The following is a 16,902-nucleotide window of genomic DNA, read 5'->3' as shown; positions in this document are numbered from 1 at the left end:
AATTTATATGATTGTGACATAAATTATTAAGAATCAAAATAGATTTATATAAACTATAAATCTACCGAAAATCCAAAAAAAAATTAAATCTCTAAAAATATAATCTTTCCCAGGTTTTACGCTCAAAATAAAATTTATATTTTTGAATTTTTTTTATATGTCTCCATTGTTTGGCAAATCCGAAATTAAACAAATTTAGAGTAAATAATTTTTTAAGTGACAACAAAGATTCCAAATATATCAAATTATTATTGCCATTAAATTACAAAGTTAACTAGTATAATGTTGATAGTTTATTAACAACTAACGGTGCTTTTCAAATTTTACTGTAGGTTCAGCTTCCACATGTAGTAAAAAACTTTTACCATTTTTGGCGACTGATTTTTAACCGAGCCTGCAGGGGTTAACTTTTGGACCCTGTTTTGATTATTTTCCTATGCGCTGATCAAATCCAAAAGTCAGATCACAGATAGACCAATAAAGAGGAGGGAAAAACGAAGTGCGCAGCACAAGGCCCGCCGCGAAGCAGGAGGAGAAGGTGTAAGAACACAGTTTTACAGGGCTGTTCGAAGCTTCTATTGGAGCTGTTGTTATCGACAATCATACTGGTACGTAAAGAGCTATGTTTTCATTATTTTCACTTACTTTTAGCATGATTTTATTATGATTACCATCTTATTTATTTATTCTTTTCCATGGCGCCGGGGGTTTGAGCACTTGTTTTTTGCCCCATTGAATTCGTCTGTTTTGTTTAATCTCTGTATGTTCTCTCTTCAAAAGCGTGATATTTTCTCTCCCCACGCTTCTTGTTCTGTAATTTATGATTTTTTCTGTTTGCGTGGTCTCTTTCGTGGAATTTGTACCTGTTACAGAAAAATGCTTGGATCTCAAGGAATTCATGTCAGTTATAAAATAATTTGGATAAATTTTCACGTCATTAGGCCCTATCCTATATAAAAACATTGCTCTGCATATTAGTTTTCTTTTTGTTTTAAGAAATGAGCTCATCGTATCAGGAAAATTAGAATATAAACATAACACAAGCTGGCCAATATAGGAGAAAAAATTCAAAAGGGAAACAGTAAAAGGGCTTTCAGGTATCTGTGACATTAAACACTCCTAGTAAATAAACCATAGAATCTAAGTTGGACTGCCAACAGAATAGGGGAAAATGGAAACTATCAGATATGCTTCATGAATACTGGAAGTGTCAAGCACCCAGCACCTATCAATAGGTGGGATACTGTTCATCACTGTAATGGCAAATGCCGTGTCTGGCCAGACTCAAAGGTCATGATGGCCCCGCTGTTTCACAGGGGTGAACATACCACACTTTGAGGGGAACCGTTGCTTGACCAGTCTGTCAAGATTCCCTGCTGGTAGGGGAATCAAACACTGGTATCACCAACCTTGGTTGACCAACATGTCAATGCCCCCTGCTAGTGGAAAAATATCTGGAAAAATTTGGAAACATCGGCAAAAGGGGAAAACCCCAAAAAACAATAAATTATATTTTCACGTTGTTAAACAGGCAATTATGGTAACAGTACACGATAGCGAGAATAGAAGCCTAGTGGAAGGCTTAAATCTTTAGTGAACTAATTAATGTATTAACGGCCCCATTAGCAAGCTGCTAAAGCTGGGCAATATACAAAGCACGGCAAAACTTCGAGCATAAGAGCGTTGAGGAAACAGTTCGGATACTGCCAGGCAATAAATCACAAACAAATTACCCCACAACTGCCCATGGATATAAATCATGAAGAGACTACAAGTACAGACCAAAACTGCTGCCACAGGAAAGATTGGAAGCTGGCTGAGAAAGGCAGCCCTATCATGGCACATGGAGCACAAACAAATTACCCCACAACTGCCCATGGATATAAATCATGAAGAGACTACAAGTACAGACCAAAACTACTGCCACAGGAAAGATTGGAAGCTGGCTGAGAAAGGCAGCCCTATCATGGCACATGGAGCACAGCTTAGATGAACTTCATACTGGCCAATTTCAACTTCTTACTCGCATTGCCAAAATTGGGTCAATTAACTTGGAGGTAACCTTCCATAATCTCAAAACTCTGGCTGTTGTAATCACTATTGCCAACACAGATCCCATGGAGACGTCGATCTCATACTCACCCAAAAGTTAAAACATTCGTTGGAAGGGTTGTTCCCATGCTAACCTAGATGGATGGCATTACTTCCCTTTTCATGCAGTGATGTAGGGGACAAAGAAGCCGTCTTCCAGAAAATGCAAAGAGCCACATTGTGCTCTCCAAACCAATGTTGTGAAAAGCGCGATCGGGATTAAATCGGCGCGGGGAACGAATCAGAAAAAATCGGGAAAAAATCGGAAAAAAGCGGGAAAAAATTGTTTGGTACAAAAATATTCATTTTTTTTTTTTTTTTTTTTTTTTTTTTTTCAATTTTTTTAATATCTAAACCATCTACAACATAAAATAAATACAGTGACACATAAATATGATTAAAAAACTAATATATAAGATGTTCTATATCATTTCTAGCGCTAAAATCACACATAACATTGAATCATGTCCTGAATAGTAAGTCCTGACTCCTGAGTCCCAACTCAGCCTCAAAATATCAACAAAAAATATGATAATGTATCTCATCATGTCATAATGTCATATACAATAAAATGAAAGTCTAATCCTATTGATTTCCTCTGCCCCTCTTGCGAGAAAATGCTACAACTTTCCCTTTCCCTCTAGATATAGACGCTGGTGCCCGTGCTGGTGGAAATGGCAGTGGAGTCTGATGTGCTCTAGAAGCTGAAGAACTAGAAGTAGGAGCTATAGGAGGTAGACCACGTCCTCTACTGGTGGCAGTGGTAGCTCGGGTAGGCGGTGTCACCTCCTCCTCCTGCTCCTGCTCCTCCTCCTCCTCCACCTGCTCCTCCGCCTGCTCCTCCTCCCCCTCCCCCTCCACTACATCCTGCACTAACCGATCATCAGTAGAATCCATGAGAGGCCTCTCGGCCTCAACCCTCCATGCAGCAGTGGTGTCAATCCCATCCAATGAAATGGCATCCACATCAGGTGTCCTCTCAAGTTGCCTCACCCACAATCGAAGATTGTAGTAGACGTAGACCATGTCATTAAGTCGCTGGGACTCCAACCTGTACAAAGATCATGAAATAATAATTAATAATTAATATTATAAAAAAATATTGTTTAATGAATTCAAAAATTTATTTGGAAATTTGCAATATTTTAAATGTTTAAGTGTTAACCTGTTGCGCTTCTTGTTGTGTATTTTTTCAAATACACTCCAGTTGCGCTCACATCCTGAGGCGCTGCATGTTTGGCTGAGGATGCGAATGGCAAGCTTTTGCAAAAGGGGTACCCTGCCACCATACATTTTCCACCATGCATCTACAACAAAATTACAAATAAAATTTTAAATAAACATAAGAAAAAAATGGAATTTGAAGAGACAATGAAATTTGAAACAAAGTTACAAACTAAAAAATACGTGGCATTTTAATCGTCCTATCAGTGATGGCCATCTCAAAGCCAAATGTGCCACCTGCCATCTTATATGTCTCAATTTGTTTAGAGATCTCTATATGTTGTTCTGGAGATCGCACCATCTTCTGGACACATGATAAGAATCCATCCATGATCTCAGCATCAAAATCAAACCCACATGCATAAGAAAATGCAGGGTTCAGGAAAAGCCCAGCAGCATGAATGGGACGATGGGGTGTGTTGTTCCATCGCTCATCAATCACTCCCCATAGAAGGAGTTGTTTCTGAAACCCATCATCTCCCTTATCATCATAGTAGGCCCGGATGGCTTCTTTGGCCCTGTCCATGGCTTCATACAAATAGCCCATTGTAGGCTTCTCACCATCAACCAACCGAAGAACCTTTACCAAAGGTTCAGTAACGGCGCACACCTCCTGCACTCCCGCCCAGAAGTCTTCTTGGTATGAAACTAGTCTGCATACGGCCTCTCCTTCTGGTTTGTGGCTCATTGACAAAGCACGCCACTCCTCTGAAAGAAACATTCTCTTCACATCCCACATAGAATTCAAGAGGGATTGAAGAGATATGAAACTTGTGGCAAACCATGTAATGGCGGGGCGCACCAACTCTTTGTTGTTGGTGAATCTTCTCATCAAGCTAAGCACAGATGTATGATTATATATAAATTTTGTGATGCTTTTTGATGAGTCAACAATATCTTTGACAAAGGGAATTTTCCCTATGTCCTCTAACATCAAATCAATACAATGGGCAACACAAGGTGTCCAAAATAAAGTAGGATGCCTGTCCATAAGCATTCTACCAGCAGCAACATAATTTGCAGCATTGTCCGTTATGACTTGGACAACATGTTGTTCACCCACCTCCAAAATAAACACATCTAGCAAATCACATAAAGTTCTTGCATCTTTGATTTGATGAGATGCATCAACAGATTTGATAAACATAGTCCCCTTGGGACAACTAACCAAGAAGTTTATAAGGGTTCTCCCCTTTTGGTTAGTCCAACCATCTGACATAACAGTGCATCCTGTTTGTGCCCATGATGCCCTAAAATCCTCCAATCTTTGGGTGCAGTCACGCTTTTCATTTTGAAGAATCCGGCCTCTGAAATCATGATAAGAAGGGATTTTGTACCCCGGGCCAACACTGGCAATAACATCAACAGTAGGTTGGAAAAATGGATTATTCCTTACAATGCTGAAAGGAATATCACTCCAGAGGAGAAATTTTGCCATCAACCTGTCAGCTTGTTCTTTATCAGTTCTTTTTAGCATTGAACCGATAGATGGTTGTGAACCAGGTGTGGTTCGAGGAACAAAAAATGATGATGCAGCTACCGGATTGACTGATGCTGCAGTAGAACCAATGCCACTTGGCCCACTTCATTCAACTGACCTTTTTAGTTGCCTTTTGAGTTCTTCTTTGGCCTCTCTAGTGTGCTCTAATTCTTCCAATGCTCTCATGGCTCTTTGGATAATTTCAGGATTTGTATTTATACAGGGCCCCACATCATGTCCAGGGATTTGTGCAAGGTGAAACTTCAACCTGTACACCCCCCCGTATATCTCCTTTCCACACAACTTGCAACTCAAGTTTTGTCTATCATTCGGAGCTTTAGGTTCACCATATTCCCAGAAAGGATCCAATTTCCTTGGCATGTTTGTTTTTGAACTTTGAATTTGCAAACTTGAAGTCTTGAATGGTGTTTTGGTGTAGTTGTGAACCTATGGGAAAATAAGGATTACGATTACAATTTAGCATTTACAAAATTACAAGTTACAAATTTACAAATTACAATTTAGTATTTTAATTTTTAATTTTTACATTGATGATTGTACAATGAAAATCCAAGTTACCCATAACCCAACCTAAAACAACCATTCCAAAGTTCAAAGTTTCAAACACAAATTACCCAACCATTCCAGAATCCAAACCCAAGTTACCCAACCAAATGGCAAATGCCAAAAACAATGAAAAAAACATAAACAATGTTTAAAAAAATGAGAAAAAAATGGTTCCCATAGTCATACCAAGTTACCCATCCCAAATCAATAAAGAAATACAATTTTTTTTTTTAAACAAAAGAAAAATGGTGCCCATACCAAGTTTCCCAACCAAAAACAATGAAAAACATACAAAAATAATGTTTTTAAACAATGAAAACAAAAAAAATTAATCCTCATACCGTTTCTATGGAGAAATCGGTGGTCTTATCTTGATTTTCTCCTCTAAGCACTTAGATTTGGCTGAAAACCCTCTTCAATGGTCTCCAAGAGCTCCTCCTCCCTCCACGCACGCGACTGTCCAAATGACCAAATGAAAAACCAAAAAAAAGTTTATAAAATCGTGCTGCCCCGAGCCCCCACGATTTTTTTTCGAAAAAATCGCGATTTTTTGAAAAAAAGCGCGATTTTTTTTTCAGTAAAAATTGGCAAAAAAAAGTAGCCGATTTTTCGTATAAAAATCGCGATTTGATCGGCAAGCTGAAAAAATCGCGATTTTTTCATTAAATCGCGATTTAATCGCGCTTTTCACAACACTGGTTTCAGGACATCGCGTTTAAGACCCTGCCAGGAGAACCTCTCCCTAACGATACAGTATGTCTTGAGGAAACCTGGGTGCCCTGCTAGTGGAGAATCATGGGTTGCTTGCATGATCCTCTCCTTCAGCTGAGATCCTAGCACTAAATAAATCTGGTCCTTGTAATAGATCACATCGTCCATCACCCGGAATCGGTCATCTCGGTGCATGCCGTCCAAAATGTCATTGGCCTGCCTATCCTTGGAGTACTCAACCAATAGTTGAGCCTTCCAATCCTGTGTGACATCCATCAAAGATAGAGCTGTGGGTCTCCTGGAGAGGGCATCAACTACCACGTTGTGCTTTCCCTTCACATACTCTATCTCAAAATCGTAAGCCTGGAGCTTACTCACCCATTTCTGCTGCCTCTCCTCTAAGGACTGTTGCTCAAGGAGGAAGCGAAGACTATTGTGATCCGTCTTCACTTTGAATCGGTTGCCCACCAAATACTGTCTGAATTTGGCCAATGCATGCATCACTGCCAACATCTCCTTGTCGTACACAGAGTACAACCGCTCGTGAGGCTGCAATTTCCTGCTCTCAAACGCAATAGGATGGCCCCCCTGTGTCAGAATGGCCCCAATCCCTTCATTGGACGCATCGCACTCCAGCACAAATGGCCGTGTGAAATCCAGCAAGGCTAAGACCGAACAACTGCTCATGACCCTCTTGAGGCGCGTGAATGCCTCCTCTGCCACCTGCGTCCACCCAAAAGCTCCCCTCTTTGTCAAATCTGTAAGAGGTGCCGCAAGCTGTGAGAACCCTCTCACAAATCTCCTGTAATACATACAAATGCCCAGGAAACCCCTCAACTCCATCATGTTCCTAGGTGTGGGCCAATCTAGAATTGCCCGAATCTTCTCCTGATGCACCTTTACTCCATCCTCCCCAATCACATGCCCTAAGTACAACATCTCTGTTAGCCCGAACTCACATTTGGACAACTTCGCATACAACTGCTGCTCCTCAAGTATGCGGAGCACCTCCTCCAAATGCTGAAGATGCTCCTCCCATGTTCTCTTATAAATGAGTATGCTGTCGAAGAAGACTAGGACAAAACGTCTCAGTTGTTTACAAAACACGAGATTCATACAAGACTGGAATGTGGCCGGGGCGTTTGTTAGCCCAAAGGGCATCACCAATAACTCAAAGAGTCCATAATGGCAGCGAAAGGTAGTCTTCGGGATATCCTACTCCCTCATGCGAATTTGGCGGTACCCTGAGCGTAGATCTATCTTAGAGAAGTATTTAGCTGCCCTAAGCTTATCCATCAACTCATCTATGTGCGGAATGGGTTACCTGTTCTTCAAGGTCTTTTTATTGCGAGCCCGATAGTCTATTCCCATGCGCAGCGTCCCATCTTTCTTCACCAGCACCACAAAAGAAGCAAATGGACTCGAGCTAGGCCTGATGTGTCCCAACCTCAACAACTCCTGAATGGCCCACTCTATCTCATCCTTATAGGCCTTTGGGTGCCTATAAGGGGTGGTGATGACTGCGTTCACCCCCTCCTCTAGCTCAATGGTGTGCTCAAACCCCCGGTCTGGTGGTCTACCTGGTGGGACATCCCCAAAAACCCCTTGGTGCTTCTCCAACAGGGCTAGTATATCTGGATGTGTGACCTGTGTCTTTGTCCCCAACTCTAAAATCCGTAGCTCAACTACCCACTCCACATCTCCATGGCGCAGATCTGCCTCCATCCGGTGGGCTGAAACTGTCTGAGGGGGATAAGAGTGCATGCCCCTCAGTATTATCGGCTTCCCATCTGGACCCTGGAACTCCATCTCGAGTTTCTGCCAATCAGTCGTGACCTTCCCCAACACATACAACCACTGGACACCCAACACCACATTGGTGTCTGGGACATCAACCACAAAGAAATGGTCAGTGAGTGAGTAGTTCCCCATCTTCAAGGTCAACTCGGGCACATACTTGGTACACTGCATGGTCCGGTCTCCGGGTACCAAAACTGAGAACCCCTCAAATGTAGCTGTCTGGATGCCCCTACACTCCACCATTTGGGCATCAATAAAATTGTGGGTGGCCCCACTATCAACCAGGACTGACACACGTTGCCCCTGTACAATCCCCTTGATTTGGAGTGTCAAATACTTTGGTACATCCCGAAGTGAAGCAAGGACTCCCCCGGTTGGGGCAAACGACCCTCTTCTAGGTGGTGGTGGTGGTGGCCCTCCTACTGATGCCCCCCCTCATCTCCCGACTCCTCTTGTGCCTTGGCCTCCTCCTCCTTAGGCTCACTGTCCGAAAACACCTCGATGAAATGGGCTTTGCCGTTGGTACACTTGTGCCCTGGTGCCCAAGGCTCCTGGCTCGTGAAGCACAACCTCCTCCTGAGGTCCCTCCGGGTGTCATTGTCCAGCTGGCTACGTCCTCCATCTCTCTGTGGTGGCCTCACATCTCTGTTCCCCGACGAAGCTGTGGGTCTTGTGGGGACAAAAGCCTAGTTCTTGGGCATTGTGTCAATCATGTCCTGGGTTCTAGAAATGGCATCTTGTAGTGATGCGGGCTTGTAAGTTTTGACCTAGCCACACAGAGGCTCAACAAACCCCGCCACAAACAACATGATCAACCGTGCCTTCGAAATATCTGTCACCATCACTGCAAGTCTCTGGAACTCTGTAATGTAGACCTCTGCGCTGCCAGTCTGTCTCAAGTGGGCCAGCTCCCGGAAGTGTAGCTCCGGGTCCTTCCTTTCAAACCTCTCCAACAATCTCCTGGTGAACTCCGTATAAGTGGTGATGTGAAGGTGCCCCAACGTGATCAACCCATGATACCACCACTCTTGGGCATCACCCTCCAAGTGAAGGGTGGCAAAGCGTATGGCATCAGGTTCCCTCATGGGATCAGGTGAAAGTATGTATCGAGTTTTTGGATCCATGCCCTAGCTGAGCTCTTTACTGACCCATCGAAATTTGGGAGCGTGATCTTCCCCGATAGTTTCTGCACATCTTTGTTGGATGCTCCTCCTCTATAGTGGTCTCCAGCCTTAGTAGTGTTTCTCTCCTTGAGGTGAATGTACTCTCCAAAAGACATCACCCTCTTGATTTGACCATCCAACCTTTCGTACTCATCAATTCCTGATGCGACAAAATGCACCAAATCCGCAACTGGGTCCGACTCTCTCTCTAGCTCAGCCTCCTCCATGAAATGAGGCATTGTGGGGCGGTCAACTTGCCCATGCTGTGGGGTGTGTGGAGGCTGATAGGTACCACTGTCTCCTCCCGCTCTGGAACCCCCTTCACCTTGAGGTTCTCCCTCTGGCCTTCCACTCATCTTCAAGCCCATCACCTACTGCATCATATCCATTATCAACTGCCCTTGCCTCATCATCTGTTGGTTGGCCCTCAGTAGCTCCTCTAAGACCTGGTTCGTGTTCCTCTATCTGGGCTGCTCATTCTCCTCCTAGTTCTCCATCCGGCCTCTGATGTTATCCACTTCGGTGTCTGAAAATGGGTCTGGCCCCTCTTCTCTACCTCGACCCTTGCCTCTACCTCTACCACAACCTCTCTGGAAAACCAGTCCCTGGTATCTTGGTGGCATCACTAGTTGTTGTTCCCCACTCTAGCCAAGAACGTGCTCTGATACCACTGTAATTTTCCAAAGTAGAAATTTACAGAGATAACAAAGACATGCAACAATTACAACACATAAATTTACTTAGTAAACACACATGTAAACAAAAATTTGCTCGGAACACCAAATTGGCCAATTTTTATTAATTATAACTGTTGGAGTACAATATGAGATGGAAGGAGTGCACCTGGGCTTGCACAAGGCAAGCTACAAGCCTCAGGTGGATGATAAAATAGTGCCTAGCTGCTGTAATCTTTGTTGCCTCCAAAATATTGCGCTGTCCCCTGAAAATTGCTCTTTTGGCTGACTTCTAGCTTTGATTTACCCCCTCAAAACAACCCATAAATTTCTGTAACTTTGGGGATGTACTCCTCTCCAAAAACCCAGAAAGGGTTTTGCCTGGTTTTGACTTGCCAATTTCGACCCCTTGGGGATTGGCCCTCCTCCAACGTTGGTGCTCACTGCCTGCAGCTGAAACTGCTGTAACTTGCTGCTATAAGACTGCAAACCATCCCAAATCAGACTCCCAATAATCTCTCCGCAACCTAGCTCCCAAATCCTCCTGCTAAACCTCCAACCAAGATGTCCCTCTCTAGTGACTGCGCAGTCCAGAGTGGGGATGACGCAGTCCCTCCAACCTGCAATTCGAACTAGGTGTATGGCTGGCTCTACTGCTGCAAATTCTCCTCCAAAAGATGACAATTTGATGTGGGCAATGGAAGCCCTCCTAGGGTGGCACTCGAAGTCCACCGAAGAGGGGTGAGCTTCACTCCTTGGGAAGCTCTTGTGCTGAACAACACTCTGTAGCTTAGCTAAACAACCAAAGCAACAATGAAATTCTTCAAATGATCAAAAAGCCCCAAATGCTGCTCACTTCATCTTATTTATGCTTGCTCCCTTGGGCCCCACGTGGGTCCCCATCAAATATTTCGAACCCCACTTAGGAAATTCGAATTGCTTGCATGGGATGCATATTTTTGGGTGGGTGAGTGGCTCCCACAATCCACTAAAAGCACATTGACCCCCTTTTCCTAAGGTTTCCCCACGTATTTGCCTAAAGCCAAAAATATCAAAATTGCCAAAATTGATTTTCTCCTCACCTTGGGAAAATTATTAGGAAGGGACATAACACATTTGTCCAAAAAAATATTTACATGCGAGTTTTCACAACACAAATAACATCATGATGCACATACAATAATGAAGTTCTAAAAAATTAATATGAACAAGGCCATAACTGTCCCCAACAAAGCGAGGCACCTGTGTTTAGCAATGTTATCAGAACGGACCGCTCCTCGAATTAGTAGACCCCCCGGATTGAGAACCATTGAGAATGAGATGGAAACTGTTAAGAAAACTGGACCAAAAAACTGCTCAACCAAAATCGTATAAAATATTTAAATTTAAAACCATATAAATGCAAGTAAGCAAAAGTTCTCATTTATAGACATGCAAGGGTGCAAATAACCAAAATAACACCGAGTGCAATCCATATTTGAACAGAAAATACATTAAAAAACAAGACCTAGATGGCCTCTAGCATCCAAAAAAATGGTGCTGCAACGAATACCTACATATCATCAAAATCTTTGCTTATAATGAGATCTTTGTCATCAATATCACAAAAGTGATGGGTACATTTTTAGTAGGATCATGATAGATGAGTTCAACAAACAATGCCACTAACATCAAGGCGCATAGAGGAATTGGTGCTTTTGATTAAATGCTAGTTTGATCCACCGAAGAGGGGTGAGCTTCACTCCTTGGGAAGCTCTTGTGCTAAACAACACTCCGTAGCTACAACCAAAGCAATAGTGAAATGCTTCAAATGATCGAAAAGCCCCAAATGCTGCTCACTTCATCTTATTTATGCTTGCTCCCTTGGGCCCCACGTGGGTCCCCATCAAATATTTCGAACCCCACTTAGGAAATTCGAATTGCCTTCATGGGGTGCATATTTTTGGGTGGGTGAGTGGCCCCCACAATCCACTAAAAGCACATCGACCCCCTTTTCCTAAGTTTTCCCCACATATTTGCCTAAAGCCAAAAATATCAAAATTGCCAAAATTGATTTTCTCCTCACCTTGGGAAAATTATTAGGAAGGGACATGACACATTTGTCCAAAAAATTATTTATATGCAAGTTTTCACAACACAAATAACATCATGATGCACATACAATAATGAAGTTTGAAAAAATTAATATGAACAAGTCCATAACCATCCCCAACAAAGCGAGGCACCTGTGTATAGCAATGTTATCAAAATAGACCACTTCTCGAACTAGTAGACTCCCCGAATTGAGAACCGATCAGAGTCAGACGGAAACTGGTAAGAAAACTGGACCAAAAAACCGCTCAACCAAAATCGCATAAAATATTTAAATTTTAAAACCACATATATTCATGTTCATCCATATTTATCGAAGTTTAAATACAAGTAAGCAAAAGTTCTCATTTATAGAGCATGCAAGGGTGCAAATAACCAAAATAACACCGAGTGCAATCCATATTTGAACCGAAAATACATAAAAAGACAAGATCTAGATGGCCTCTAGCATCCAAAAAAAATGATGCTATATCATCAAAATCTTTGCTATATCATCAAAAATCTTTGCTTATATTGATATCTTTGTCATCAATATCACCATCTAAGGATTAAAATAAGATAAAAAATGCTTAGCATGTCAATTCAAGATTTTGTTTGAGTGATGGGTACATTTTTAGTAGGATCATGATAGGGGAGTTCAACAAACAATGCCACTAACATCAAGGTGCATAGAGGAATTGGTGCTCTTGATCAAACGCTAGTTCGATCCACCGAAGAGGGGTGAGCTTCACTCCTTGGGAAGCTCTTGTGCTGCAACACTTTGTAGCTTAGCTAAACAACCAAAGCAATAATGAAGTTCTTCCAATGATCAAAAAGCCTCAAATGCTGCTCACTTCATCTTATTTATGCTTGTTCCCTTGGGCCCCACGTGGGTCCCCATCAAATATTTCGAACTCCACTTAGGAAATTCGAATGCCTGCATGGGGTGCATATTTTTGGGTGGGTGAGTGGCCCCCACAATCCACTTAAAGCACATCGACCCCCTTTTCCTAAGTTTTCCCCACATATTTGCCTAAAGCCAAAAATATCAAAATTGCCAAAATTGATTTTCTCCTCACCTTGGGAAAATTATTAGGAAGGGACATGACACATTTGTCCAAAAAATTATTTACATGCGAGTTTTCACAACACAAATAACATCATGATGCACATACAATAACGAAGTTTGAAAAAATTAATATGAACAAGGCCATAACCATACCCAACAAAGTGAGGCACCTTTGTACAGCAATGTTATCAGAACGGACCGCTTCTCGAACTTGTAGACCCCCGGATTGAGAACCGATCAGAACCAGACGGAAACCGGTAAGAAAACTGGACCAAAAAACCGCTCAACCAAAATCGCATAAAATATTTAAATTTTAAAACCACATATATTCATGTGTATCCATATTTATCGAAACCATTTAAATACAAGTAAGCAAAAGTTCTCATTTATAGAGCATGCAAGGGTGAAAATAACCAAAATAACACCAAGTGCAATCCATATTTGAACCGAAAATACATAAAAAAACAAGACCTAGATGGCCTCTAGCATCCAAAAAAAAATGATGCTACAACGAATACCTACATATCATCGAAATCTTTGCTTATATTGGGATCTTTGTCATCAATATCACCATCTAAGCATTAAAATAAGATAAAAAATGCTTAGCATGTCAATTCAAGATTTTGTTTGAGTGATGGGTACATTTTTAGTAGGATCATGATAGAGGAGTTCAACAAACAATGCCACTAACATCAAGGTGCATAGAGGAATTGGTGCTCTTGATTAAACGCTAGTTTGATACCCTCATATAGGGCAAAATCCAATGGAAACATTGCAATCTCCCCAATCCTGAAATTCTGAAAAACTGTTAAGTCTATTGGATTTTGAGTGAGATCTAAGATTCTACTTTCTCCATATGAAATCTAATGAGGTTGGAACCACTCTCAAACATCTTGAGTCAGTTCATGGTAATGTTAAAAATTTAAGTAAAATGATGAAAATGAAAGATAAAAGGGAATGTCACTTTTACCATGAATTGCACAGCAATAGTAGGGCCATAGGCTTGAATATTAAACACCTATTGTGGACTAGTGCCCAGCCAAGACAAAAAATAAAACAAAAAAAACAAAACAGGTCCCACCTGATGCGTTCTACGTGGCTTTACTGAACCAGTATCGAACCGGCAAAAAATGGTTCAATCACTGGTTTTAACCGATTTTTGCCTCAAAACGGTTGGACTGGCTGGTTCAGATCAGTTCCATCCAGTCATGATAACACTGGTGTATAGTAGAGAAAATATACATGCTATTATAGATTATGTTGCAAATGTGACATTGTCCACATAGTATCTCATTGAATCTGTTTCCCTAAGACCTGTTCTTTAGAGAAGCAATAACAATATGATGTGTTAGTGGCAAGGAGTGGCCATCTTGGCATGTTAGAAGAAAAAGGCTAAGGAAGGATTCCCAATTTGTACCTCAACCAACCAAGAGAAGACCAATGCCTTATTTGGGGTCAAAGGATGGGGTGGAGGAGTTAATTATCATGTGCCCTACTGATTTTGAGTGTAAATTTGCATCAAAAACTTAAAACCAACAAAATGATACACTTAAAGGTACAATATATAGCATATAAATAGTCAAAATGAGTGAATAGAAAATATTTTAACCAATTCTAAAGTTATTTCCGAGTTTAGAGCAGTGGTTAGTGGGGTTGTAGAACAAATATGCTCACTGCCTTTTAACTGTAGACTGCAAAATTTGTAGTGAAGTATAGGGACAACAATCAAATTCCCCTTGAAAGACCACCCAATAAGTGCCAAGGCACTCTAAATCGAAGGTCTATGGGTAGTGAGGTCAAAAAGGGTTAGATTGATCTCAATGGATAACTTCCGAGCCTTTGAACAATCGAAAATCACAATTTCTAGCAAGCTGGAAATTGACTTTCTGACGTTTTATGATCCAATCCCTCTGGGTACTATGCTTGGAAAATTTCCAGCCAGGAATTTATTTAAGGAACAGCTGAAAATACTTATTATTTGGCTCTATAATAGCAGGATAAACAATGTATTTGCATTATAGAACCAAAGCGTGAAGTCCCAAGTTAAGATACTTACCTTTAGAGTGTTGGCAACCTCCAAAAGTTTGCAGATCTGATGTATAATAGTTAGAAAAAATGCAGATATGCAAGATAAAAACTTGATAGTGTAAAATATATATGCAATAATGACTCAAACTCAATGTATCATACCTTTGTTAAGCTCTAATTTCTTTTCAATAACCCAAGGTAAATGGACTTGCTTTCTTATGATAGAACTCTGAGAAATCAATAAGCAAATTAATTTAAAGTAAAATAGATAATAAAAGATTCTGGCTTTTAATAAATAAAATTGTTGCTGTACTTTCTCACCTTATGCGAGAACAAAATTACCGCACAAGCTGGGTTGTGAAACACACTTGCTTTAAAGTTAGCCTTGAACTTGATTAGGGAAGTAAGATTCTTTGAATAGAAATTGGCCCCACTTTTGACTTACAATGATGTCTACCTTTCAGATCCAATTAGGAGCGGCCCCTAGTGTGGCATTCTCTTATCTTTGGTTTATTATATGATGAAATACAAACCTTTCTCGCGGTTGAAACTCCCTACTTGAATAATCCAACCTTTGTCTTAATGACCCACCTACAACAAAGAAATAAAGTGGGCTGGCACCCTAGTTTATCTCCTCCACATGGCTATGTGCCTCCTTAATGGATCAATCCTCCAATTTTTATGTAATCTTACTCGATGAAAATGATTTTAGATTTAGCCTGGTTTCCACAATTAGCCAAGAAAAAGTAAGATAGTAAAATCCAACCCACACAGGGTAAAATAAAACATTGGCATTGATTTCACATAACAACAACTCTAGAGGAGAGATTTATAAAATTTTCTAACAGCTAGATAATGGCACTAGTTAACGGCTAGTTGGATGAATCCATTAGAAAATAATATTTATTAGTCATCCACATTCAAAAGCTTGGTAAATTTATTAAAATATTACATTATATTCATGAATTTGCCCATTAAAGTGGTTGAATTGACACAAATTTCCCTTGGAGGTCCATATTCCCTTTGATTACGTCCCTAGAAGACTAAAGATAAAGAATAATAAACTTTGGAGGCCCAATGCCCCACTTGAAAACATGATTCTGTCCTTTTAGTATTCAATATGGTTGAATAGAAGACTCTCGACTTTCTAACGCTACATTTTTGTCCACTCATTAACTTCTTCGTCGTATAACACCCCAATGTTCCATTTGGCTGTCCATAATGATGAGTTTGAAGCTCTAATGGTTAGTTGACTTGACCATTAATGAATAGTAAACTTGATTTCACCATCTTTTTGCTTGATCTCCAACGCCTTGGTGAATTTGATGATTTTGCCATTGGGTTTCCTGTAACCTGCCTTGATTTCACTTGGTCTTGCTCTAATTTTTCATATGATGCCTTGTGTTGCTGCATCATCATTGCAACTAGGACATCATCATGGCTTTGTGCTAGATATCTGTTATGTAAAAAATTAGTTTATTTTAGGTTATTGTTTAATTTTAGGTTTAGTTAGATGAAAGGGCACGATCATAAGATCATGCCCTTTCCCAAAGGGTGCCCATGGCGGTATATAAGCCAGGCAACCCATTGTAAATCATCATCATCTATCTATTCATCATTTTTAATAAAATATTTATATTTATATATTATGCGTATCAAGGTTTTTCCGCTTCATTGGTATCAGAGCGGTCGAATCCCACACCTGTGGTTTCCACCTGTGTTTCTCCCACACTATCCTCCTACCATTACGCGTATTCTTCCACCTCTTCCCTGTGCCGTCGTTCCACTACCTCCTCTCCACCGTGCTCCACTGCTTATCGTTCCCCACTGTTGTCGTCAACCCAGCATCAAAAAAAATACGCAAATGCTGTGGTGGATTCGCTGTTGGATTCATTGCTCGACACAGACAGCTGCCCCCAGTCCCCCGTCCGTCTTATCCGCTGCCCACAGCCACCACTGCGCTACGTCCATCCGCTGCTCAAACCATCGCACCATTCTTCCGCTCGTCCCTGTCTCTGCCACCCT

At 41.2% G+C, this 16,902-nt stretch overlaps 1 protein-coding gene across 1 annotated transcript in view; it reads left to right on the top strand.

Moving 5' to 3' along the window:
- Positions 1–444: 444 nt before the first annotated feature.
- LOC149234631 (protein HESO1-like) overlaps positions 445–16,902 on the top strand; it is a 217,384-nt gene continuing 200,926 nt past the window's right edge. The window contains exon 1 of the mRNA XM_089371892.1: positions 445–608. The gene's annotated coding sequence lies outside the window, so the exon portion shown is untranslated. The remainder of the gene's footprint in view (positions 609–16,902) is intronic.

This window comes from Pinus tabuliformis, chromosome 8 (genome assembly GCF_031772625.1).
Source record: "Pinus tabuliformis cultivar Carrire ecotype Pingquan chromosome 8, CPIR1, whole genome shotgun sequence".
NCBI lineage: Eukaryota > Viridiplantae > Streptophyta > Pinopsida > Pinales > Pinaceae > Pinus > Pinus tabuliformis.
The sequence above is the reverse complement of the archived record's forward strand: the minus strand, read 5'-3'. Positions and strand labels throughout refer to the sequence as shown.